Consider the following 17,547-nt stretch of genomic DNA (forward strand, 5'->3'; position numbering starts at 1 on the left):
CTTCAAACAGAGAATTAAGGCTGAGCTAAAGCTAAAATATCAAAAGCCATTCTGCTTTCCCCTTTCAAAACATCACATTAAACTTAATAATCTCTATTAGATAAATAATCATAAACTGTTAGACGGTCAACATACATTTGGCTCATTATGGATTGCTAAGTCTAATATGCCTTTCCACATCTGGGACTTATTGATGTCAAACATAATTCTGAGTTGTCACAAAATATTTGATTCCATACTAAGCTGGTGTGAATATTAAGATCGTTATTTTACATATTAGTCTATTCTCACATGTAATGCTTAATTGATGCTATTGGGAGCCGTTACTGTGTGGATATTTTTCTATTTCTTAATTATACATATAAGGTCTCTACTGTGTTTTGACTTTTATTAAAGTCATTTCAATCAATCGCCAAAGCTATTCCTCTCTTCAGGAATCTTTTTCATAGTTATATAGGTTTGACAATTAGGAATAAATTGTTTCCTGATAGAGATTGTTTTATGGTCATTTCTCATGAATGCTCCCCATTTGCACACTGCAAGGTGAACGTGGACCTGTAGTTCATTGCATCTGTTCCTTAATCGCCATTGGTTTGTATAAATATATATTGTGAGGTGAAAGGAAGAGGGATACACAAGAGACAAAGTTGAGGAAAACTTGGTAAATTGTTGGGCAAAAGAGTTCTGGAGTGACAAGATTACGAATACATTTGAGTAGAAGGGTGAGAATAATAATTCAAAAGCAAAATACTGTAGATAAACTGGAAATAAAAACACAAAATAGTGAAAGTACTCAGCAGATCATACAGTTGCAGAGAAAGGAATATTTCAGATTGGAACATAGAAACATAGAAAACCTACAGCACAATACAGGCCCTTCAGCCCACAAAGCTGTGCCGAACATGTCCTTACCTTAGAAATTACCTAGGGTTACCCATAGCCCTCTATTTTTCTGAGCTCCATGTACCTGTCCAGGAGTCTCTTAAAAGACCCTATCATATCCGCCTCCACCACCATCATCGGCAGCCTATTCCATGCACTCACCACTCTCTGCTTTAAAAAAAACTTACCTGACATCCCTCTGTACCTACTTCCAAACACCTTAAAACTGTGCCCCCTTGTGATAGCCATTTCAGCCCTGGGGAAAAAGCCTCTGACTATCCACACGTTCGATACCTTTCATTATCTTATACACCTCTATCAGGTCACCTCTCATCCTCCAACGCTCCTAGGAAAAAAGGCAGAGTTCACTCAACCTATTCTCATAAGGTATGCTCCCCAATCCAGGCAACATCCTTTGCACCCTTTCAATAGTGAGGCGACCAAAACTGAGCAGAGTACTCCAAGTGGGGTCTGACCATGGTCCTATAGAGCTGCAACATTACCTCTCGGCTCCTAAACTCAATTCCACGATTGATGAGGGCCAATGAACCATGTGCTTTCTTAACCACAGAGTCAACTGACGCAGCAGCTTTGAGTGTCCTATGGACTCAGACCCCAAGATCCTTCTGATCCTCCACACTGCCAAGAGTCTTACCATTAATACTATGTTCTGCCATCATACTTGACCTACCAAAATGAACCACCTCACACTTATCTGGGTTGAACCCCATCTGCCACTTCTCAGCACAGTTTTGTATCCTATTGATGTCTTTCTGTAACCTCTGACAGCCCTCCACACTAACTACAACACCTCCAATCTTTCTGTCATCAGCAAATTTACTAACCCATCCCTCCACTTCTTCATCCAGGTCACTTATAAAAATCACAAAGAGTATGGGTCCCAGAACAGATCCCTGAGGCACATCACTGGTGACCAACCTCCATGCATGCAGCATATAGAAACATAGAAAATAGGTGCAGGAGTAGGCCATTCGGCCCTTCGAGCCTGCATCGCCATTTATTATGATCATGGCTGATCATCCAACTCAGAACCCTGCACCAGCCTTCCCTCCATACCCTCTGATCCCCCTAGCCACAAGGGCCATGACCCATCTACACCCACACTTTGCCTTCTGAGAGCAACCCAGTTCTGGATCCACAAAGCAATATCCCCTTGGATCCCGTGCCTCCTTACTTTCTCAATAAGCCTTGCATGGGGTACCTTATCAAATGCCTTGCTGAAATTCATATGCACTACATCTACCACTCTACCTTCATCAGTGTGTTTAGTCACATCCTCAAAAAATTCAATCAGGCTCATAAGGCACGACCTGCCTTTGACAAAGCCATGCTGACTATTCCAAATCATATTATGCCTCTCCAAATGTTCATAAATCCTTCCTCTCAGGATCTTTTCCATCCATTTAGCAACCACTGAAGTAAGACTCACTGGTCTATAATTTCCTGGGCCATCTCTACTCCCTTTTGTGAATAATGGAACAACATTCGCAACCCTCCAATCCTCCAGAACCTCTTCCATCCCCAATGATGATGCAAAGATCATTGCCAGAGGCTCAGCAATCTTCTCCCTTGCTTACCACAGTAGCCTGGGATACATCTCATTTGGTCCAGGAGACTTATCCAACTTGATGCTTTCCAAAAGCTCCAGCACATCCTCTTTCTTAACATCCGCATGCTCAAGCTATTCAGTCTGCTGAAAGTCCTCCCTACAATCGCCAAGATCCTTTTCCGTAGTGAATACTGAAGCAAAGTACTCATTATGTACCTCTGCTATCTCCTCTGGTTCCATACACATTTTTCCACTGTCTCACTTGATTGGTCCTATTTTCTCACGTCTTATCCTTTTGCTCTTCACATACTTGTAGAATGCCTTGGTGTTTTCTTTAATCCTGTCCACCAAGGCCTTCTCATGGCCCTTTCTGGCTCTCCTAGTTTCTTTCTTAAGCTCCTTCCTGCTAGCCTTATATTCTTTGTAATTGCACTTGCATGTTGGGCCCAAGACAGGTCCACTGAAAACATAACTTGGAGGTATTTAAAGTTGCTGACCCTCTCCATCTCTCATCCTGGCTCATGGACCTTCTATTTCCTCCTCCTGAAATCAATAATCAGCTTCTTAGTTATGCTGATATTGAGTCAGAGGTTGCTGTGGCACCATTTGGCCTCCAATCTCCCTCTTCTATGCTGATTTATCACCACCTTTGATTTGGCCAATGAAAAGTTAAAAGAGATTTGAGATGCAGTGAACAGCAGCAGTGTGAAAAGAACTAAATGATTCCGAATTTGTAGCTTTGATCAACTGAAAGCCACTGCAGATCAGTACCCACCAAGGCAAAGAAGAAATGCAGCATACAGGATAGAACATTTTTAGTAGTTTTGTGTGAGCTCAGTCAATGCTTTATGGATGATGGGAGTCTTGCCAAAGAGTGTTCAGGTTGCAAGCATAACTAAGGTATGAATGGAATGTAACAGAAGCAACTAAGCTCAGCATGGATGGAAATGAAGCTCAGGTCAGTTTTAAGTGTGAGGCATGCAATGTAAAGCACTTGATGTAGTTTGAGATGGGAGCCAAGGAGAGGGATAGATTTAGCGGAGAGCAAAGCTTTGAAATATTCTGACCTATTCTGCCATGACATCAAATTAGAGGAAGTGATGTAGCAATATGATCTTAATTCAAGCAGGAACACCAGTTTCTTTCTCGCAAAATAATTCCTGACACAGTATGTGGACAGGCCAACTAGAGAAAGGCCATACTAGATCTATTACTAGGCAATGAACCTGTGGGTGAGCATTTAGGAGACAGTGAACACAACTCCCTGATGTTAAGCATAGCTATGGACAAAGATGGAAGCAGGTGATATGGGAAGTAGTTAATTGGGGGAGGGATAATTATAATGGAATTACTATAGTATTAGGCTGGAATTCAGGAGCTTTAAATGGGAAGAGATGTTATCAGGGAAAGGCAGAAATGTGAAATATTTTTGGGATCATTTGCAAACCATTCTGGATGTTTGTCCAACTGGAACAGGGAAAGAATGGTAGAGTGAAGGAGCCCTGGTTGATAAGAGAGGTGTAACATTTAGATGAGGGAAAAGGAAGCATGCTTAAGGTTTGGGAAGCAAATATCAAGCAGGGTACTTGAGAATTATAAAGAAACCAGGAATGATCTTAAGAAAGGATTTAGGAAGGGGCGTAAGAAGAACCGTGTCAAATAGGATTAAGGAAAACTTTTAAAGCATTCCACAGCTATATCAAGAATAGGAGGATGACTAGAGTGAGGGTAGAACCACTCAGGGAGAATGGGAAAATGTGCCTGGGGGTGGGGGAAGTAGGGGAATTCCCTAACATGTATTTTGCTTCAATTTTCACCAAAAAAGACTTTGACGTATGTGAGGTCCAACTGGAACAGGGAATCCTATCGTTGTCGAGAAAGAGGGAGTGTTGAAGCTTTTGAGAAACGTAAGGATACATAAGTCTTTGGACCTGGATGAGATATATCCCAGGTTACTACAGGAAGCAAGGGAAATGTTGAAGATGATCTTTGCATCTTCCCTGGCCAAAAGAGTGGTATCAGAAGATTGGAAGATGATAAATGTTGTTCCTTTGCCCAAGAAAGATAAAAGGGACAATTTTGGGAATTATAAACCAGTGTGTCATATGTCAGTTGTGGGCAAACTATCAGAGAGGATTATTAGAAATGGGATTTACACACATTTGGAGAAGTGTAGTCAAATTAGAAGTAGTCAACATGATTTTGTGAAGGGCAGGTCATGCTTCATAAGACTTTTTCAAAGAGGTGACAACACAAATTGATGAAGGTAAAATGATGGATAACTCCACCATGGACAGTCCCAAGTCCAGCTGCGAAGGAGGACTGTTGGGCGTGAAGCTAGCAATCCCATCTGTATAAACTCAACGCTACAGAAATGCCAACGAGAGCTGTAAAGGCCTCATTCCTGGGACAGGAAGGATCTTCGATGGACTACACCTTGAATGACTGGCCAAAGATGCAGGACCCTGGTGAGCTGCTGACAAGGGTCAATGTCTCAGTAGGTGTGATGGGCTTCAGAAGAAGAAGAGGAGTGGGGGATGAAATGTATATGGATTTTGGTAAGGCATTTGACAAGGTTCTCTGTGGTAGACTAATCCAGAAAGTCAAGAGGCTTATGATCAATGGGAACTTGCCTGTGTGAATTTAGAATTGGCTGCCCACAGAAGGCAGAGGGTGATAGTAGATGGAGAGTATTCTGCCTGGAGGTCAATAACTAGCTTTCTGTTCTGGGACCCATGCTCTTTGTGATTTTAATGAATGACTTGGACAAGGAAGTGGAAAGTTTGCAGCTGATATGAAAGTTGGAAGTGTTGTGGATAGTGTTGAAGGTTGTAGTCAATTACAACAGGATAAAGAATTGGTCAAAGAAGTGGCAGATGGAGTTCAATGCAGGAAAGTGTGAGGTGCTACACTTTGAAAGATTAAACTTGACAAAATCATAAGACCATAAGATATAGGAACTGAATTACGCAAACATGAGGAATTCTGCAGATGCTGGAATTTCGAGCAACACACATAAAAGTTGCTGGTGAACACAGCAGGCCAGGCAGCATCTCTAGGAAGAGGTAAAGTTGACGTTTCAGGCCGAGACCCTTCGTCAGGACTAACCGAAGGAAGAGCTAGTAAGAGATTTGAAAGTGGGAGGGAGAGGGGGAGATCCAAAATGATAGGAGAAGATGGGGGGGGGGGGGTGGAGCCAAGAGCTGGACAGTTGATTGGCAAAAGGGATATGAGGGGATCATGGGACAGGAGGCCCAGGGAGAAAGAAAAGGGGGAGGGGGGGAACCCAGAGGATGGGCAAGTGGTATAGTGAGAGAGTGAGAGGGACAGAGGGAGAAAAAGGAGAGAGGGAAAAAGAATGTGTGTATATAAATAAATAACGGATGGGGTACAAGGGGGAAGTGGAGCATTAGTGGAAGTTTGAGAAGTCAATGTTTACGAGGGGGAGGTGGGGCACTTATCCTTGTAAGCGGAACAAGTGCTACACATGCCCTTACACTTCCTCCCTCACCACCGTTCAGGGCCCCAGACAGTCCTTCCAGGTGAGGCGACACTTCACCTGTGAGTTGGCTGGGGTGATATACTGTGTCCGGTGCTCCCGATGTGGCCTTCTATATATTGGCGAGACCCGACGCAGACTGGGAGATCGTTTTGCTGAACACCTACGCTCTGTCCGCCAGAGAAAGCAGGATCTCCCAGTGGCCAAACATTTTAATTCCACATCCCATTCCCATTCTGATATGTCTATCCACGGCCTCCTCTACTGTAAAGATGAAACCACACTCAGGTTGGAGGAACAACACCTTATATTCCGTCTGGGTAGCCTCCAACCTGATGGCATGAACATTGACTTCTCAGATTTCCACTAATGCACCACCACCCCCACTACCCCATCCGTTACTTATTTATATACACACATTCTTTTTCTCTCTCTCCTTTTTCTCCCTCTGGCCCTCTCACTATACCCCTTGCCCGTCCTCTGGGCTTTTTTTTCCTCCCGATCCTCTCATATCCCTTTTGCCAATCAACTGTCCAGCTCTTGGCTCCATCCCTCCCCCTCCTGTCTTCTCCTATCATTTTGGATCTCCCCCTCCCCCTCCCACTTTCAAATCTCTTACTATCTCTTCTTTCAGTTAGTCCTGACGAAGGGTCTCGGCCCGAAACGTCGACTGTACCTCTTCCTAGAGATGCTGCCTGGCCTGCTGTGTTCACCAACAACTTTTATGTGTGTTGCTAGGAACAGAATTAGGCCATTTTGCCCATTGAGACTGCTCTGTCATTTCATCATGGCTGATCCAATTTTCCTCTCAGCCCCAGTCTCCTGCCTTCCCCTCTAACCCTTCATGTCCTGGCCAATCAATAATCTATCAACCTCTGGCTTAAGTATAGACACAGCTCCACAGCTGCCTGTGGCAAATAATACCATGGTCACCAATCTCTAGCTAAGGAAATTCCTCCTCATCTCCATTCAAAGAGGACGCTTCTTTATTCTGAGGTTGTGTGTTCTGGTCTTGGACTCTCCCACCATAGGAAATATCCTCTCCATGTCCATTCAATCAACACCTTTCACCATTTGATTAGTTTCAATGAGTTCACCCCTGATTTTTCTGAACTCCAGTTAATACAGGCCCTGAGCCATCAAATACTCTTCATATGTTGTTGTCAAATCTTGGCGACCCGATGGATAATGTAATTGACAATAGGGTTTTCGTGGCAAGATAAAGAAATAGATTGCCAGACCTTTCTTCTGCCCAGCTACTGATATTGCCCAGGTTGGGACCCGGCCATCCGTAGGACCAGGATCCAGTGCTAATGCCACAACAGTACCGGCTAGTGGTCTTCATATGACAAGCTGATAAATCCTTGAATCATTTTCATGAATCTCCTTTGAACCCTCTTCAGTTTCAGCGCATCTTTTCCTTAAGGGGCCAAAAGCTGCTCACTGTGAAAACGGAGAGGCCTCTTTTCTCCCTTATTAGGAAGAGAGAGAACCTGTGGTATGTCGAATGCCGGGTGAACAATGAGATCTTTGGGGTAACTGCGAGTCTGCGTCTTTACTGTTGCTTTGCTCATGCTTGAGTGCTTGATGGCGGATGCTTTTTTTTGCTGGTGGGGGTAGGGGGATTGTTGCTTGCTCCCACTTAGGCACGGGAAGGGGGAGCTGGGCGGGGGGTTACTTTGTGGTTCTAACATTTGACTGTCGTTCTTCCTTTGGGGCACTCCTCTGTTTTCGTGGATGGTTGCGAAGAAAAAACATTTCAGGATGTATATTGTATACATTCCTCTGACATTAAATTGTACCTTTGAAACTCTGAGGCCTCATCAGTGCTTTATAAATTCTCAACATTACGTCCTTGCTTTTACATTCTAATCCTCTTGAGATGAATGCTAACTTTACATTTGCTGTCCTCACCACAGACTCAACCTCCAAATTAACTTTTAGGGAACCCTGCACAAGGACTACCAAGTCCTTTTGCACCTCTGTTTTTTATATTTTCCTCTCCATTTAGAAAATAGTAAACCCTTTCATTTCTTCTACCAAAGTGCATGACCATACACTTCCTGACACTGTATTCCATCTGCTACTTTGCCCATTCTACTTACCTGTCTCAGTCCTTCTGCAGCCTTTCTACTTCATCAAAACTACCTGCTCCCCCACCTATCTTCGTATTGTCTGCAAACTTCGCAATAAAGCCGTCGATTCCATCATCTAAATCATTGACGTAACGTAAAAAGAATTAGACCCAACACAGACCCGTGTGGAACACAACTAGTCACTGGCAGCCAGTCAGAAAAGGCTCCCTTCATTCCTACTCTTTGCCTCCTGTTTTATCCATGCTAGAATCTTCCCTGTAATACCATGGGCTCATAGCTTGATAAAAAGCGTCCTGTGTGGCATCTTGTCAAAGGCCTTCTGAAAATCCCACTACACAACATCAACTGATTCTCCTTTGTCTATCCTACTTGTTATTTCTTCAAAGAATTCCAACAAATTTGTCAGGCAAGATTTTCTCTTGAGGAAACTGCGCTGACCATTTTATGATGTGCCTCCAAGTACCCTGAAACAATATCCTTAACAACCAACTCCAACATCTTCCCAACCACTGAGGTCAGAGTTACTGGCCTATAATTTCCTATCTTCTGTCTCTCACTTCTTAAAGATTGGAGTGACATTTGCAATTTTCCAGTCTTCTGGAACCATTCCAGAATCTAGTGATTCTTGAAAGATAGTTACTAATGTCTCCACAATCTCTTCAGCCACCTCTTTCAGAACCCTGGAGTGTACACCATCTGGTCCAGGTGAGTTTATTACCTTCTGATCTTTAAGTTTCCCAAGAACCTTCTCCCTAGAATTGGTAACTTCACACACTTCATGCCGTCTGACACCTGGGATTTTCACCATACTGTTAGTGTCTTCCAGAGTGAGATATTTATTCAGTATTGGTTATTGTGCTGACTCATCAGTCGGTAAGATACTTAATCCGTTCATCAGCCATTTCCTTTCCCCCCATTATTCCCTCTTCAGCATTGTTTTCCAGTGGTCCGATATCCACCCTTGCCTCTCTTTGACACAATGTCAGGATTCTTAGCAGTGTTGGGAGACAGAGGGATCTTGGGGTCCGAGTCTATGGATTCCGTCAAAATTGCCACACAAGTTGATAGGATGGTTAAGAAGGTGTATAGTGTGTTGGCCTTTATTAGTCAGGGGATTGAGTTGAAGAGCCGTGAGGTAATGTTGGCTCTATAAAAGCTCGGGTTAGACAACACTTGGAGTAGTGTGTTTTGTTCTGCTTGCCTCATGATAGGAAGGATGTGGAAGCTTAAAGGAGAGTGCAGAGGAGATCTACCAGGATGGTGCCTAGATTAGGGAACATGTCTTGTGAGGAAAGGTTGAATGAGCTATGAACTCTTGCTTCGGTGGATGAAAAGTGACTTCATAGAGGTGTACAAGTTTATGAGAGGATTTTATAGATAGAGTGGACAGCCAGGACCTTTCAATAGGGGTAGTGGCCAATACTAGAAGACATTCATTCAAGGTGAGTGGAGAAAAGTTTCAGGAAATGTTAGAAGTAGGTTTTTAATACAGAAAGAGGTGGGTGTCTGGAACACACTGTGGGAGTGGTGATACAGGCTGGTACAACAGCAACATTTAAAATAGATAGGCACATAGATGTAAAGAAAAATGAAGGATTATATGTAGTTGGGAAGGGTTATATTGATTGTGGAGTATGTTTTTACAGTTCAGCTCAAAATCATTGGTCAAAAGGCTTATACTGTGCTGTGCTTGTTCTAAGATTAGTGGCCTTAAGATGTCTGGAGAATTAGAAGGGCCGGGGGTGGGGGGTTGAAAAGGATTGGGCTTTAACTGACAAAGAGCAGTGGATCAAGGAGAGTTGGTAAATGCTAATGGATTTATGTTGGGTACTTTTCCATATCAAAATCCAGCCCAGTCCATGTGACTGAAATACAGTTGCCCTGTGGAGTCCAATAAAGGTTGTTCTAGGATCACCTGGATTAAGTCCCTGAAATCATGCTCCAAAAGCAATGTTGCATGACGAAGAGGGTCATTGTGGACATGACTTACACTGGAATTGCACCAGGGTCACAAAGGTGATTTATGGAATGATGTGAAATATAACCAAAATGAGAGTTATTACCTTTCTCTTCTGGAAAATTATCTATTAAGTGATTGGATTTTTCGTATGTCTCTGAAGCAGGGATTCCCAACCTCTTTTATGTTATGGACCAAAACCATAAAGCAAGGGGTCTGTAGACCCCAGGTTGGGAACCCTTGCTCTAAAGGGTTATCTATTGCCAATTTGAAGTGACTTGCAAAATTGCCATTTTCTCAATATGCAAAATGTCCCTGCATTTTGTAGAAATGGAGATTGTGGTTTTGAAAGCAACCTGCATCTTGCAATTTTCTAGTGATGATAAAATGGTGAAATATCTACTAATTACTGTCACATCATGTGTCAAACTGAAGCAAAAATGTAAGCTGCTGCTAGAATTCAGCAGGTCAGGGAGCAGCTTCAGGGGAAACTTGACAATTGACATTTCAAGTATTTTAACAGTGGCAGATCTTTTGTACTCAGTTGCAGTTGTCCTGGTCATTTTATTTGTCTTCCTCCACTTGTGTTCTTACAGCTTTTTAGTTTTGGTATTCCTGTTCGATTAAACATCTGTATACTTGGCTGTGTGATGTGCTGTTGAAGTCCCACCTGTCCCATTATAAAACTTCATTTTGTAAGTGTCACATCCTTTTTTCATCTGCTTTATTGAAAATCGTATATTTCTCTTGCTGGTTTGTGTTTGCCACTTTGAACGGAATTTCCAAATCATCTTCATTGTTCTCTAGTATATAAACAGTACAGTACTGTGTTTAAAATATACTGCCTCAAGATTGCTGACTTGCCTCAAAACAACTTTACATGTTGCTCCCAAATCAAGCTGAATATGCATGGTGGTGTCTTCACTGAACTGACCTTTATGGGACCTGGAACTGTACACTGTATTCGCATGATAGTCTGAATCTGATCCTGATCTCGTCTCTGTCCCTGGATGTTTTATCTTACCTACCGTATAGCTTTTTAATTGTTCCCTCTTCATTGGCTACACTGTAGAAATGATTGTATAGTCCATAAAGCATTCTCCCAAAAGCAGGACATTTCTTTTTCATTTACTCATGCCACTTTCCACAATACTTGCAATGCTTTCTCCTTTCTGCCTTTTGTGTTTCATTGTTTTATTTCACTGCATGTACTTCCTGTTGTTAACCGTCCAACAGTTCAGGCCTGGCTGTAGGTCGTTCTGCGGCTTTTCATCTCTGAAAGCACTCTTAACTCTTTCTCATGTTGCGGCTGTTCCATCAGACTGATTGCTACAGTCCACAAATAATCTGATCTCTGGTGATCAAAACCTACACAATTAAATTTATGCAATTTATCTGCTGAATTTTGCTTAAAAAAAGTATCAAAGGATTTCCTCTTACTGATTTTCATGTCATGAATCAGCAACAGTGAACTGTTTCATTTCACAGGTAGGTTGCCATTTGTGCAAAATGTATTCCCCAGAGTTTCATTTGACAGTTTCATGGTATGATACAGTTCTCTCCTGGTGTGACCAAGGAGGAATAATAGCATATCTACTGTTATAAACAAATAAATATACAACACAAACTCCTCCTTTCACTCTCTTTATTCTTTAGGCAGGCTACAATTACATAATCCACTGATTCAACTCAGGTTGGAGGAACACCACCTTATAGAACACAGAACATAGAATAGTACAGCACAATACAGGTCCTTCGGCCCACAATGTTGTGCCGACCCTCAAACTCTGCCTCCCATATAAGCCCCCACCTTAAATTCCTCCATATACCTGCCTAGTAGTCTCTTAAACTTCACGAGTGTATCTGCCTCCACCACTGACTCAGGCAGTGCATTCCACGCACCAACCACTCTCTGAGTAAATAACCTTCCTCTAATATCCCCCTTGAACTTCCCACCCCTTACCTTAAAGCCATGTCCTCTCATATTGAGCAGTGGTGCCCTGGGGAAGAGGCGCTGGCTATCCACTCTATCTATTCCTCTTATTATCTTGTACACCTCTATCATGTCTCCTCTCATCCTCCTTCTCTCCAAGAAGTAAAGCCCTAGCTCCCTTAATCTCTGATCATAATGCATACTTTCTAAACCAGGCAGCATCCTGGTAAATCTCCTCGGTACCCTTTCCAATGCTTCCACATCCTTCCTATAGTGAGGCGACCAGAACTGGACACAGTACTCCAAGTGTGGCCTAACCAGAGTTTTATAGAGCTGCATCATTACATCGCGACTCTTAAACTCTATCCCTCAACTTATGAAAGCTAACACCCCATAAGCTTTCTTAACTACCCTATCCATCTGTGAGGCAACTTTCAGGGATCTGTGGACATGTACCCCCAGATCCCTCTGCTCCTCCACACTACCAAGTATCCTGCCATTTACTTTGTACTCTGCCTTGGAGTTTGTCCTTCCAAAGTGTACCACCTCACACTTCTCCGGGTTGAACTCCATCTGCCACTTCTCAGCCCACTCCTGCATCCTATCAATGTCTCTCTGCAATCTTCGACAATCCTCTACACTATCTACAACACCACCAACCTTTGTGTCGTCTGCAAACTTGCCAACCCACCCTTCTACCCCCACATCCAGGTCGTTAATAAAAATTATATTCCATCTGGGTAGCCTCAACCTGATGGCATGAACATTGACTTCTCTAACTTCCGTTAATGCCCTTTCTCCCCCTCGTACCCCATCGGTTATTTTATATATATATTTATATATTATTTTTCTCTCTCTCCTTTTTCTCCCTCTGTCCCTCTCACTATACCCCTTGCCCATCCTCTGGGCTTTTTCCCCCCCTCCCCCTTTTCTTTCTCCCCCCCTCCCCCTTTTCTTTCTCCCCCCCTCCCCCTTTTCTTTCTCCCCCCCTCCCCCTTTTCTTTCTCCCCCCTCCCCCTTTTCTTTCTCCCCCCTCCCCCTTTTCTTTCTCCCTAGGCCTCCTGTCCCATGATCCTCTCATATCCCTTTTGCCAATGAACTGTCCAGCTCTTGGCTCCATCCCTCCCCCTCCTGTCTTCTCCTATCATTTTGGATCTCCCCCTCCCCCTTTCAAATCTCTTACTAGCTCTTCTTTCAGTTAGTACTGACGAAGGGTCTCAGCCCGAAACGTCGACTGTACCTCTCCCTAGAAATGCTGCCTGGCCTGCTGCGTTCACCAGCAACTTTTATGTGTGTTGCTTGAAATTCCAGCATCTGCAGATTTCCTTGTGCTTGCGTTTTTAGATTCAAGTCTTTTTATATGTTTTACTTAAACCACACAGTTCAGGCTCTGTCCACATTCACATATTGTTCCAATTGGGAAGTACCGTTCAATCTTCCATTATCAACATTTTCTGGTTTCATCAATATCACTACAGAAACTGTCTCAGTATTTCCCTCACATAGTGGAAGAGTCGGTAATTCAAGCTAACCAGGGTACTTAGTTACATAAATTAAAACCATAAAATTTCAAAATTGCAATTTCTTCCAGGGACAGATAATTATGACAAATCACAAAAAAACCATGTTGCAAATCAGAAAGCAGTCGGTCACATGATGAAATCCTTAAACTGCTAGAGCCTTAAAATAACAATGATTTAACATGCGATATTGAAAATGGCACATTTTCTATCCTTGAAGGAATTTGTAAATGGAAATGTCAGGATCATAACAATAATAAAATAACTTTGATGAACATTTAAAATTGTTGTGATCCAGTCGAGAAAGTGGTTGATACCACATTAGTTGAAAACACTCAGAGCTGTGAGCTGCAATTGCCTTTGGCTGCTTCAGCATGACCTAAAAATAGAACGTCAACGCGTCACGCATCTGAAACCAAAAAGCTATTGACAAAAATGTAAGAGTGCAATTCGCAAAAATACATAATCTCAAATTTTAGATGTACTCAGACTTCAACATAAATGAGTTTTTAAAAAATGTTACGACACACATACTTAAACAGGTGAGAGATGGTGGGAAAAAGAAATTATTGTTGTAAGACTGACATCATCGACTCGTATTGGCTACTGGTGATTTCATCCCAGTAACATCCGGGTACAAATCGCCTCAAAGTTATCAGGCGGACGAAGATAATTTACACAGCGAAACAGTTGATTGACATGTATGTTATCCAATCGTCAAGGAAGTCTGACGCATTTTCACCAATGATGAACAGAGTTTTGAAAAGGAGCCGGGATTTAGAAAGGCTAAATAAATTATGTGGTTGACGATAAAAATGGGTTGACTAAAGGTTCTGCACCAATTTCCGGCTTTTTGGGGCGGGAGGGAAAGGCGAAATACATCTATCACATAACAACTTTGATTACATAGTTTGTTGGACGTGCCTGCCCAAGCGCTAACTCAATGGAATGAGCGGTGGTGGCGTCTGTTTCTTTTTCGACCCTCACTTGTTTTTTTAAAAAAATCATATTTGATGTCCGTCTAAGACGTCATTAAAATGTCTGAAAATGTCCGCTGCTGTGAGCTGCAGGCACTAATGAGTGACAATACTGTATAAACTGGTATTCTGAAGAAAATATTTTAAAATAAGAATTAACCTTGTGTGTAAATCTGAAATCGGGAAAACAACGGAGGCAGGAAAAAAAGAGATCCGTAAGTAGTCGTGTTTAAATAATTGGGAGAGTCTCCGTGTCGATGTGTGTCTACCCTCTTCTTTCCCAGCCCTTCACCATGGTATCCTCTTCGCTTCTCTCTCCTCACCTCCCCGTCACTCCTCCTCCTCCCGGCCCGATTCTCTCACTGGAGGTCAGGGCTTGTAAAAAGGCTTAGGCCCACACAATTATTTCTGTTTAGGAGTGTTTGTTTCATCATATGGTTTCATAGATAAAAGCATGACGAGCAGATTCCAACTTCATAAATTCGCCGGTTGTCAAAACGTGCACACATACACGAAATAAAGCTATTTCTAGTAAATAATCTTTTAAATTTATAATGTGTTGACTTAAAATAATATTAGCCCCTTTAACTGACGAGCAGGTAGACTGGGGCATGACAAAAGGTCATTGTCGGTCTCTTGTGCAAAATAGTCTCAGATTTCTATTTGACAGTTAAATGTATTATTATTGTTTAATTATTCTCATTTAAAGCATTTCAAACAAGTCTTTAAATGAGAATAATGCTGTAATAGGAGCAAGATACGTCTCTCGTTTTCCCCATCTTTTTAGTGATTTTAATATGATATTAAATGTGTTGTGTGCCCTCTAGATTTAGTTTAAAATGTATTTTTATTTTTAGCTGCAAACATCCGAACGAATATGTAATTCATGTATTTTTGTTATAAAAGATGTCCCTGTCATGTCCTTGAAATTGTTATCTTTGGGTTCTGAGAAACTTAGTAACATTTGATATATTTTACGAAATAATATTGTTTAGTTTTGAATATTCCAAAATATTTTGTTGTCATCATTAATGGTCCATCTTTGTATATTTGTTGTATTGGGTTTCTCTTAATTGAATTTTTGTTTATTTCTTCCAGTTAATTAATTATTTCAGTTCAATTTGTCTACTAAATCAGGTTTGTTTCTTTTTGCATTTTCAAGGTTTTAGTGAAACTCAGTAGGAAATGTAATATGTGTTCAGTTTTAAGTTTTGATTCTTGTAATTCAAAGTAGTAGCAGGACTGTAGATATACCTGATGAAGGTATGGAAGAGCCTCTTTTGTAAATAAGTGCATAAAAAGGAAGTATATTTCAAATAAATCAATTGAGCTAAAAGTAAGAAAGCAGCATAGATGCTAAGAAAATGTTTTGAAGTGGAATGCTTGCCTGCTGAGAAGTTGCAAGTTTATATACGGTTCAGGAGAATAGGAAAAATCCTACTTTTATGTGGAGCCTATTATCTTAGAATGTTCCAAAGTATTTTGCTCCCAATGTATTACTTTTGAAGTTCAAGCCCTCTTCTAATGATGAAAGCAGCAACATGATAAGTTGTAAAGATTTCTTAGCCAGAACAGTGCACTAACTCCACTACTTTTAGAAACACAGAAACATAAAAAAACCTACAGCACAATACAGGCCCTTCAGCCGAAAATGCTGTGTTGAACATGTGCTTACTTTAGAAATTACCTAGGGTTACCCATAGCCCTCTATTTTTCCAAGCTCCATTATTTTCTGCAACTTCTTGGTCAGGATCGTGGGAATGATGGTATTAAATGCTGAGGTATAATCAATGAACAGCATCCTGACGTAGTTGTTTGTATTGTCCAGGTGGTCTAAGGCTGTGTGAAGAGTCATTGAGATTGTGTCTGCCATTGACCTGTTATGGCAATAGGTCCAGGTCCTTGCTGAGGCAGGAATTCAGTCTAGTCATGACCAACCTCTCAAACCATTTCATCACTGTAGATGTGAACGCTACCAGGTGGTAGTCATTAAGGCATCTCACATTATTCTTCTTAGGTACTGGTATAATTGTTGCCTTTTTGAAACAAGTGGGAACTTCTGCCTGTAGCAGTAAGAGGTTGAAAATGTCCTTGAATGCTCCCACCAGTTGATTGGCACAGGCTTTCAGAGCCTTACCAGGTACTCTGGTGCTTCCGCCTTGTGAGAGTTCACCCTCATTATAAACAACCTAACATCGGCTTCTGAGACAGAGATCATGGGTCATCAGGTGCAGCAGGCATCTTCACAGCTGTAGTTGTGTTCTCCCTTTCAAAGTGGGCATAGAAGGCGTTGAGTTCATCTGGTAGTGAAGCATCGCTGCCATTCATGCTGTTGGGTTTCACTTTGTAAGAAGTAATGTCTTGCAAACCCTACCAGAGTTGTCGTATATCTAATGCCGCCTCCAACCTTGTTTGAAATTGTCTCTTTGCCCTTGAAATAGCCCTCCGCAAATCATACTTGGTTTCCTGATACAGACCTGAGTCGCCAGACTTGAATGCCATAGATCTAGCCTTCAGCAGCTGGTTCATCCACAGCTTTTGGTTTGGGAATGTACAGTAAGTCATTCACTCATCCGGACAGGTTTTAATGAAGTCAGTAACAACTGCACCATACTCATCCGGATTCGAAGCTGAATCACTGAATACTGTCCAGTCCACCGATTCAAAGCAGTCCTGTAGGCGTCTCTGTGCTTCCCTTGTCCAAACCTTCTTGGTCCTCACTGCTGGTGCTGCAGTCTTCAGTCTCTGCCTATACTCAGGGAGTAGAAGTACAGCCAGATGATCAGACTTCCTGAAGTGAGGGTGTGGAATAGCACAGTAAGCATTCTTGATGGTGGTGTAGTGATGGTCCAGTGCGTTGTTTCCTTTAGTATTGCAAGTGATTTATTGATGGTAATTGCTTTGTGAGTTTTTCAGACTGGCCTGGTTAAAATCCCCCAAAATGATGGTGAAGACGTTAGGGTGCACTGTTTCGTGCATGTTGATCCCATTGCTCAGGTCATCTAAAGCGTGATTGACATTGGCTTGAGGTGGAATGTATACCGCTACCAAAATGATCCCGGAAATCTCCCGCGATAGGTAAATAGGATGGCACTTAACTGCTAGATATTCCA

The 17,547-nt window shown here is 42.1% G+C and overlaps 1 protein-coding gene across 4 annotated transcripts in view; it reads left to right on the top strand.

Annotated features, from left to right (window-relative positions):
* Nucleotides 1-14,310: 14,310 nt before the first annotated feature.
* The window catches only part of ppm1ba (protein phosphatase, Mg2+/Mn2+ dependent, 1Ba), a 142,816-nt gene continuing 139,579 nt past the window's right edge, over nucleotides 14,311-17,547 (top strand). For 2 of the 4 annotated variants that reach the window (XM_072264980.1, XM_072264975.1), the window contains exon 1: nucleotides 14,311-14,649. The gene's annotated coding sequence lies outside the window, so the exon portion shown is untranslated. The remainder of the gene's footprint in view (nucleotides 14,650-17,547) is intronic. The other 2 variants (XM_072264973.1, XM_072264982.1) reach the window with 2 other exon arrangements.

The sequence above is a fragment of the Mobula birostris genome, chromosome 8, assembly GCF_030028105.1.
Source record: "Mobula birostris isolate sMobBir1 chromosome 8, sMobBir1.hap1, whole genome shotgun sequence".
In the NCBI taxonomy this organism is placed as follows: Eukaryota; Metazoa; Chordata; class Chondrichthyes; order Myliobatiformes; family Myliobatidae; genus Mobula; species Mobula birostris.